A 9216-nucleotide genomic window follows, 5' to 3' on the forward strand; every position below is an offset into this window, starting at 1 on the left:
GTACTGTACTGTTTCAATCTTAATTGTGGTGTAATGTAAGGTTAGGTGAAATAACAGAAACACAGTGAAGATACAGACTTTAGTTCATGATATACAAAGATGGCACTTGTGTACTTTTCAATACAACTCAAATGCACAAATATATTTGACAGTAATACAAGACCAACAACTGAACAAAAATGAATAAACATACCAACAATTTACTATACTGCCCTACAAAGCCAAATGATACACCAAACACTGAATTATTCACTTTGGATTTTAAAACAGATCTTTTTTTGTGGGCAGTGAAATTTGCTTAAGCTAAAGTATACAGTGAACTAAATCTGGGCTAAATCAAAAACTGTTTTCAATAATCAAAAAAATTTTCTTGAAATTTGCCTTTCACCACTATAGCATGTCTTTCTCTGAGTATATTAATATTCGGCTTGTCTATATCATAAATAACAGGGATACTATAGCTGTTGTCTGAATGACCGATGACAGCATTTTGTTATCTATAGACATTTGTTTAACTGTATAATATTTTAATGCTGAATGCAAACATTTCAAGTTCAGTTTCACATTTTGTAGTGAAGTTGTAATTTCAAATTACTGTATCTAATTCAGTATACAAGAGTTGTAATAAACATAGCCACAAGCAACTATTGTTGTGGGCCAAGCACATATGGCGATATTACCAAAATAATCAAATTTGACAGAAAAGATTCTGTGGATGCTGTGGACAGCTATTTTGGTGTGACATTTCACCTGCTTTGAGCACAGTTGTAAAAATAGGATTTTCTTTAGTTACAGCGCCCCCTAGAATAAAAAATGAATGAAACGCTGCATGTTACCCCAGTGTTCTCTTGTCCATGTGTACAAATTTTGTTAAGTTTGAAAATTGAAAATAATTAGTCATTATAGGCCACACCCAAAACATATTTGCTTCTATCTTTGGAACGATTCAATGCATCAAAATTATTTTGATAACTTTTGTCAGGAGGGCCTGTAGATGATGTATACCAAGTTTCATGATAATCGGGCAAATGGACTAGGTTTTTTTTAATAAATTTAAATAGTAAATAAAAGTTTAATGTGGAAATGGAAAGTAAAGTGGTTATATCATTGTGGGGTACTGGTGGATTCAGAAAAGCTACACTTTTTTGTTTTGGTAGCCTATGCGGTTCCGGAGTTATGAGCAAAAATGCAAGTTAGCTATTTATACTGCCACTGTGTGTCCGAATGTCACAAAATGTTATATGTGGCTTCGAGTTGACACCCTGCTTGTAATTTCTATAAGCCTTGGCCATTCTCAATACGAGTTATATGATGCTGAAATTTGATTGGCTGGTGGCGGCCATTTTTGTTCATTTGTCGAATCAATTTTTTAAGAATATGTTAGCATTTGAACCAAAGAAGATGCATATTTAATTTGAACTTTTCCGCTCAAACGGCTGCAAAGTTATGACTGATTTTTTTAGTTGTAGCGCCCGCTAGGGGTGGAATTGTACAGAAATATGCTGACATCTTCTAAACATCCAGTTGACTGTGCACCGAGATTGGTTACATTTGGAGTTTGCAATGACTAGATATTGATCAATTACTCAAAGCATTCAACCGAAGGAATTTTATCATTAATATCTTTGAAACAATTTGACGTATCAAAATTCTTTTGATAACTTTTTGTCAGGAGGGTCTGTAGATGATGTATACCAAATTGCATGCCAATCGGTCTAACAGACTAGGAGGAGTTCGGAAAAGTAGGTTTTTAAAAAAAAAATTAAATGCTGGAAAAAAATGATAGACTGAAATAAAATAGGAGATATACATCTTCTAGGGCTTGATTTAATAAGGCGGGGAAATAATTTTGATTCTAGCCCTTACGGTTGCAGAGATATGAGCCTAAACAGAAAAGTGTTTATTATAGCGCCACCTAGGGTCAGATGGGTGTGCGCCTGAGTAGTGAGGGGGATTTGGGATCATTCTGCCAAGATTGGTGTCTCCACGACTTACAGTCTCTAATGCCCAGACACTTTTAGGGCAGAAAAAAAAGAAGAAAATCAGTTCAATTAAAATAGGGTTCCAGCAGCTTCGCTGCTTGGCCCGTAATAACAACAATACTAACAATATTAAGTCGAATCTTTATACATACTATTGAAGAAATGTGTTATAATTATTTTACAAAATAAACTCAACTGCTACAACTGAAAAAAAAAGCATACAGTATGTTTGCTGTTGTTATTCGTTACTCAGGGAGTTTAGCGATTGGCTGCCGTCACTGTTTGGGTGCTAATGATTGCCGGCTGCCAGCAGCAGGTTCCTCCTACTCTTCTGACAGCAATTGACATCATTGACAGGAATTTATTTTTAGCAAAAGTATGCCTTTAAAATGGCTCTAAATCTGAGGCCATGGTTCTCAGCAGGAAACCAATGGAGTGCGTAATCTGGGTAGGGAAGGAGGTATTGCCCCAAGTGAAGGAGTTCAAGTACCTCGGGGTCTTGTTCACGAGTGAGGGGACAATGGAGCGGGAGGTTGGCCGGAGAATCGGGGCAGCGGGGGCGGTATTGCACTCGCTCTATTGCACCGTTGTCACGAAAAGAGAGCGGAGCCGGAAGGCAAAGCTCTCGATCTCTACCGGTCAGTTTTTGTTCCTACACTCACCTATGGTCATGAAGGCTGGGTCATGACTGAAAGAACTAGGTCACGAGTACAAGTGGCCAAAATGGGTTTCCTCAGAAGGGTGGCGGGCTTCTTCCTTAGAGATAGGGTGAGGAGCTTAGTCATCCGTGAGGAGCTCGGAGTAGAGACGCTGCTCCTTTGTGTCGAAAGGAGTCAGTTGAGGTGGTTTGGGCATCTGGTAAGGATGCCCCCTGGGTGCCTCCCTAGGGAGGTGTTTCAGGCACGTCCAGCTGGGAGGAGGCCTCGGGGAAGACCCAGGACTAGGTGGAGAGATTACATCTCCACACTGGCCTGGGAACGCCTCGGGGTCCCCCAATCAGAGCTGGTTAATGTGGCTCGGGATAGGGAAGTTTGGGGCCCCCTGCTGGAGCTGCTGCCCCCGTGACCCGACTTCGGATAAGTGGTTGAAGATGGATGGATGCCTTCATTTATCTTAATTATCATAAAAAGGCTTAGCAATATACCCCTGTCTAAAACTATAGTCACAGTTTTAATGTCATTAAATTACACTTCCTTTGATGACCTCTGTTCTGTGGGATTGATAGAGAAATAGGGGTGTTGTTTATGTGATCCCCCAGGAAGCATATTTCTTACAGCCTCATGAAGTTTATTCAGTGTGACAATGAGATCATTGTTGCTCTGAATAATAGAGGAGTTAAATAGACTTACAAAGTCTAATTTTGTTTGAATAATTAGGATACTACCATTGTTGGGTAACTTTACTTTTAAAAGTAATTCGTTAGAATATTGCATTACTGCTTAAAAATTAACTTAATTAAAAATTAAATTTTTATGGAAAGTAAAGCATTATGTTATTTTGCGTAACTTTTCTCTCACAGCCACTTTCTCTTCTGTTATGCATTGCATACAAATGTGATGCTAGCTACTGTACAACACTCATGTAAAAACAGATATTTAAAAGGTAGTTCTTCATATTTAAAATAAAGAATCAATAACATTAATATACATGATTTGTTTTTCCATCAACATAGCAGCCAGTATGAATAATGAACAATAACTGCTGTCTTACCTAAAGTAGCAACGTCCAACACTTGAACCTGCATCATATATATGTCATCATGTGCTTCCCATCGACAATGCCAAAGTCAACTTAAGATGTTTTTCAAAAGTCAGGATAAATTCACTGGGGAATAACAGGCTAACAAGTTCAAGGAATGTGTCGAATGATATGATCGATCAACCGAAACCTCATATTATGTTAAAACACACAATTTTCCCGGCTTGTATAGCTAATGCGCGTGCATGTTAGCGAGTTGATTGACAGGCGATGTCTGTAACTAATTGGTGATTGGCTCTTTAGCCTGCAAGGTGGGACTTCCTTTCTACATCCATTGACTGTTGGGTGCTAGAGCTTCTTGGTTGGGCATTCCAATTTGTCCGATTCATTTAAATAGAAGTGACTTGTCTCTGCTAAATAGTCTCTGGCCTCACACTCTATAGAACTACAATGCCCATCATGCACTACGTCTCCTCCCCGAAGTTTGCAAACTTTTACTCTGGATTTCTTGCAATACAGTGAAAGTAGAGGTGTACAAAAGCAACACGTTACTTTGTTTAAAAAGTCACTCAGATATTATGGTCTAAAATAAAAAAGATTGTATTACTTTACTTGTTACTCGAAAAAGTAATCTGATTATGTAATGCATGTTACTTTTAACATGTTACCCCCAACAATGGATACTACTATGTTATTCAGACAGCAAGAAATCTAAAGATGCAAATCTTAGTATTGGTTGTGCTGCTGTTCACAAAAATTGTACCTTTTACCATTTCATGTAAACTGTCCGAAACATGCTCCTCAAGATGATGACAAAAACAGTAGCTCATTCCGTTGCTACTAAACATGTGTAGTTTGCTGTATAACACTGCAGTCCCCAAGAAATAAAAGGAAACATAATAAACAAAGGAAATTATGTTTTTATAGTGTCTGCTAAATTAATGGTTCCAATACTTTTTCTACAATGTTAATTTGGCTTGCGTCATGCTGCCCAATGGGTTGTGCAGAGCTGGGTTCTTTATTTGTACCAGTGTATAGCGCATTGCAAGCAGGTTTCAACTGGGCAGCGCTGACTAATCAGAACTACGCTGCATGGTTCAAACTGGTTAGCACCATACTAATCACTGGGTGCCACAAGTAAACAACCCAGCTCTGCACTATCCTGATGCCCACACTGTGCTGTTCATTGGCTCGTGTAGGTAACTTGTTTATACTGCACATTTTTATTGGTAATTGGACTGTCCCCTTGTTGATTGTTGAGTACTTCACTGTTGATGTGCTCCAGGACTGGCCTCAAGGAAGACGGTGATGCGTTTCTAATGGAGTGTTGAGGAGGTTATTTACTGTGGATCATTTAGGTTACTGATGTCATTGTCTTAAGGCACGAGATGCCAAGAGCTTCTATCAGCTCTTAGCACAGCACAGTGTATATTGAATATTGCGAATATTGATCCGCACCTGGTAACCACATCATAAATCAGAGAATGCTCAGGTATGTACAAGTCTGCTTGTTTATGTTAAAACTCATGTTATGAGCTTCCAGCTTTCCAGCTTTGAGAGCCTTAAAGCCTGCTCTACCTTCTGGATCTTAAAAATGTTGTAAATTGCTGTATTAAGTTTGAGGCCAAAACAAGGAAACAGACTTTTGGTTTTGTTAACGGTTCTCGAACTTAAGTTTACCATCAATAAGGATGGAACAGTTTAGCTCCAGCGCAGCCCCACTACTGAATCTACTGGTCTTGGTGTATGTTTTGCAGATTCAAATAAACCGTCTAGATCATAAGAGTCATTTATTCGGGAGTCAGACTACATCGGTCATGCTGCGGATTCAATAGCGGTGTTGCTTAAGCAGGAAACACTGTCCAATTATTTTAGCAGAAGAATGCATTTGAGAACCATACAAGAAAATCATTCAGTATTTTTTTTAAATAGGATTGGTTCTGAACAACAGAACACAGAAATACTAGTTAAGAGTTCACAGGTGTGACGTGCAGCTATGAACACTTCCAGAGATTTGTTTTTGAGCTTTATATGATTGAGAATGATGGTGACAAAATTAATGATGCTTAACCCAATGCTACAGCAACTGTTAGAAAATGTTCTTTTGGTTTTGTCAAACTAAGTTTGAAAACAATCGTACTGCATTTACAGAAAATGTAAAGGGATTCTTTCTGCCAGACATTAAAAAGCACCTTGTGTAATAGATGATGTCCACACAGTTAGATGAAACTTAAGAGCATTTCAAAAAGTGAAGGTTAAAACAACACGTAAGTGATATGCGGCAGTGGGCACTGACAGAGAGTAATAGTATATTTCTATTAAACATTGTGCTGTTGTTCAATGTGTATGTGTGGCACACATTCTCTGGTTCAGTCCTGCAGCTTTTATGAGCGGGCTTTAAACTGTGTAATGAAGGAACAAAGCATGTAAGCAGACACACTTTGATGTGCAGTCTTTGAGCTGCTCCGGGCCATGTGTACACAAGCTCCGGGCCCCTCACACACAATACTGGGCCATGCGTCAGGATGCTGCCCACTTTAATCACGCCCTAATGCTTCTGTTGACCCACAGCACACACTCTTATTATACATATTCAAACAGATGCTTTGTAAAGACAACTAACAGACAAATACGTAAAAGAGAAGAAACTTTTGAAAATCACCAACTTCAAGCCTCTTTTTTTTCTTCTTTTTTTGAACAATAGGATGCAATTAACATTTGTAAATAAGAATTACACAGTACAAATCGAAGGCTTCAATATTAATAATAATAAAAATAGTCAGTAATCAGTCATGAATATTAGAAATGTGTGATGTGCAATAATAAAGTGTGCAATGTGCATCAAATAATACAGCACAAATAACAGTTTTTAAAAAGATGGTGTCAGATTTTAAGATGATGATGGCATGTTTAATTGATCTAGGAAATTATCTCTAAGAGTTTATGTTGTGTCGAGGAACTTCACAAGGTTTTCGACACAGGCATTAAGACATGATTTTTGAGTACTTTAAGAGGCTGGGGAGAGGAGTAATAAATGTAAAATGTTTGTAAAAAGGGGTCCCTGCAAAGACTGAGCTCATGTGACTTTGCAGGAACTCATAATCTGTATCTAGAAGTAACCAGGTGGCATTTTTTAGAAGGCAGCTGTCCTTGAGGCAAATGTTTCTATTTCAATGTTCATGAATTCTACAAGCTGTGAAACTGAAAATAAAAGCAATGTTTTGAAGAAAAAATAGAAATGTATTACTTGGACCGAAGGTGTTGGAAAATAGCAATAAAGACATTTTCTGAGGTATCTTTATGTTCTTAACGTCTATGCGTTTATCTAAAAGGTTCAACCACTGACCCGTTGAAACTATAACATTCAAACTAATTAAAGTATAAAAGTGGTGATATTTTCTGTGGGGTTATCCATCTGATATATTATGTAAAGCCATACAGAAATCTGACACATGACAATATATGCACAACACAAATATATGTTGGTTTTTTTATGGGTTTTAAGTGTATAAAAAAAGTCACATAATTGTACACACTGTATATGCAACATATAGTTAAAAATACAACAAAATGGCTGTCATATGTGTAAAATATATTTTCCCAAGTTCTACTGGAATTTGAATATGTACTTATATGCTCAAATTTATGAACTATAATTTTATAAATGGAAAATCTGTGCAAATTTAAAGGGACTGTTCACCCAAAAATGAAAATTCTCTCAAAATCTCTCATGCCATCCCAGATGTGTGTGACTTTTTTTCTTCAGCAGAACACAAATTAAGATTTTCAAAAGAATATCTCAGCTCTGTAGGTCCTCATAATGCAAGTGAATGGTGACCAGAACTTTGAAGCTCCAAAATGTACATAAAGGCAGCTTAAAAGTAATCAGTAATACTACAGTGGTTTAATCCATGTCTTCTGATGCGATATGATAGGTGTAGATGAGAAACAGATGAATATTTAAGTCCTTGTTTACTATAAATCTCCACCTTTGATCAGCCCAGACCAGTAGGTGGTGAAATGCATGAAGAATGTGAATCACCAAATTACAAAAGAAGAGTGGAGACTGATAGTAAAAAAGACTTCAGTTTTGATCTGGATATGAATTACTTTTATGATGCCTTTATATGCTTTTTGGGGCTTCAAAGTGTTGGTTGCCATTCACTTGCACTGTATGGACCAACAGAGCTGAAATATTCTTCTAAAAATCTTAATTTTTGTTCTGCTGAAGAAAGAAACATACAGCCAGGGGCGAAAATTTCATCAAAATGTTGGGGGGGACAATAAACATAACAATTCTCAAGAGCAATTTTTGAAGGGGACACAAAGGGTTTTTTTTGTTGTTGCCCCATTTGCATTTGTATTATTTTATTTCTTAAACAATTATTTTAAGAATATATAATTATATTATTTACAATACACATATTTTAATGATATTTTAGAGGGGGACAACCCTCAGATAGGGGGGGTCCTGACCCCCTTGCGATATCCGCCTATGCATACAGCCTCGGATTTGTTAGTGTTAAAGGTGCTTTAAGCAATTTTGTTCAGTTGGCCACTGGCCGCATTCAGTTTGACCAGAGATGCTAAGTTTGAGGATGCTATTTTGCTGCTGTTGCTTTTTGCTATATGTACATGAAGTTCGCTTGCAGCACCTTTACAAATGCAGTCTAAGGTCCATTCCTCCTCATTAAGGAATATTCCAGGTTCAGTACAAGTTAAGTTCAATCACCAGCATGTGTGGCATAATGTTGATTACTAATCAAATTTATTTTGACTCATCCCTCCTTTTCTTCAAAAAAAAAAAAGAAAAAAGAAAAGAAAATACAAATAAAAAATGGAGGTTCCAATGAGTCTCTTACAATGGAAGTAAATGGGAGCCAATTTTTGAACACAAAAATACTAACTGTTTCAAAACTATACACACAAACATAAATAATATGCATGTAAGCATGAGTTTAGTGTTATAAAATCACTTACTAACCTTTTCTGTGGCAATGCATTAATTGTTATTATTCCTTTCTTCCTATATTTGGCTGTTTTTGAGGTGCTTGGCATGCTTAAAATTACATGAAATTTTGCTCACACTTCAGAGTCGTCGACCATTCTGATTGGGCAAAAGTTCACACATCAGCATGTGGGTGGGGGGGGTGTCTGTATGATCCATTTTACCATTTTCACCTTGAGTCTCCAAACAACTTTCATACTCACAGTCATTAGCTCCGTCCAACAGGAAGTTGGCCATTTTGGATTTTCTGAAAATTGCAGGCTCTGAACTTTTAAATACTCCTCCTAGGGGATTTATTTGACTGGTACCAAATTTGTGCCACATTGTAGATGCTAAATCGCTAACAGATTTTTTATATTTTTAACGGTGTCACCATGGCGAAGCAATACATTTATGCGAAATGGGAAACAGGAAGTGCCGTATATCTTCTGTGTGCATTGTGTGATTTTTATGAAATTTCAGCTGTATGTTTGGTAATGCGGGCTGATCACATTGATGTGGCTATTATGGGTCACGGTCACAGCACCA

This window comes from Xyrauchen texanus, chromosome 38, assembly GCF_025860055.1.
Source record: "Xyrauchen texanus isolate HMW12.3.18 chromosome 38, RBS_HiC_50CHRs, whole genome shotgun sequence".
In the NCBI taxonomy this organism is placed as follows: Eukaryota; Metazoa; Chordata; class Actinopteri; order Cypriniformes; family Catostomidae; genus Xyrauchen; species Xyrauchen texanus.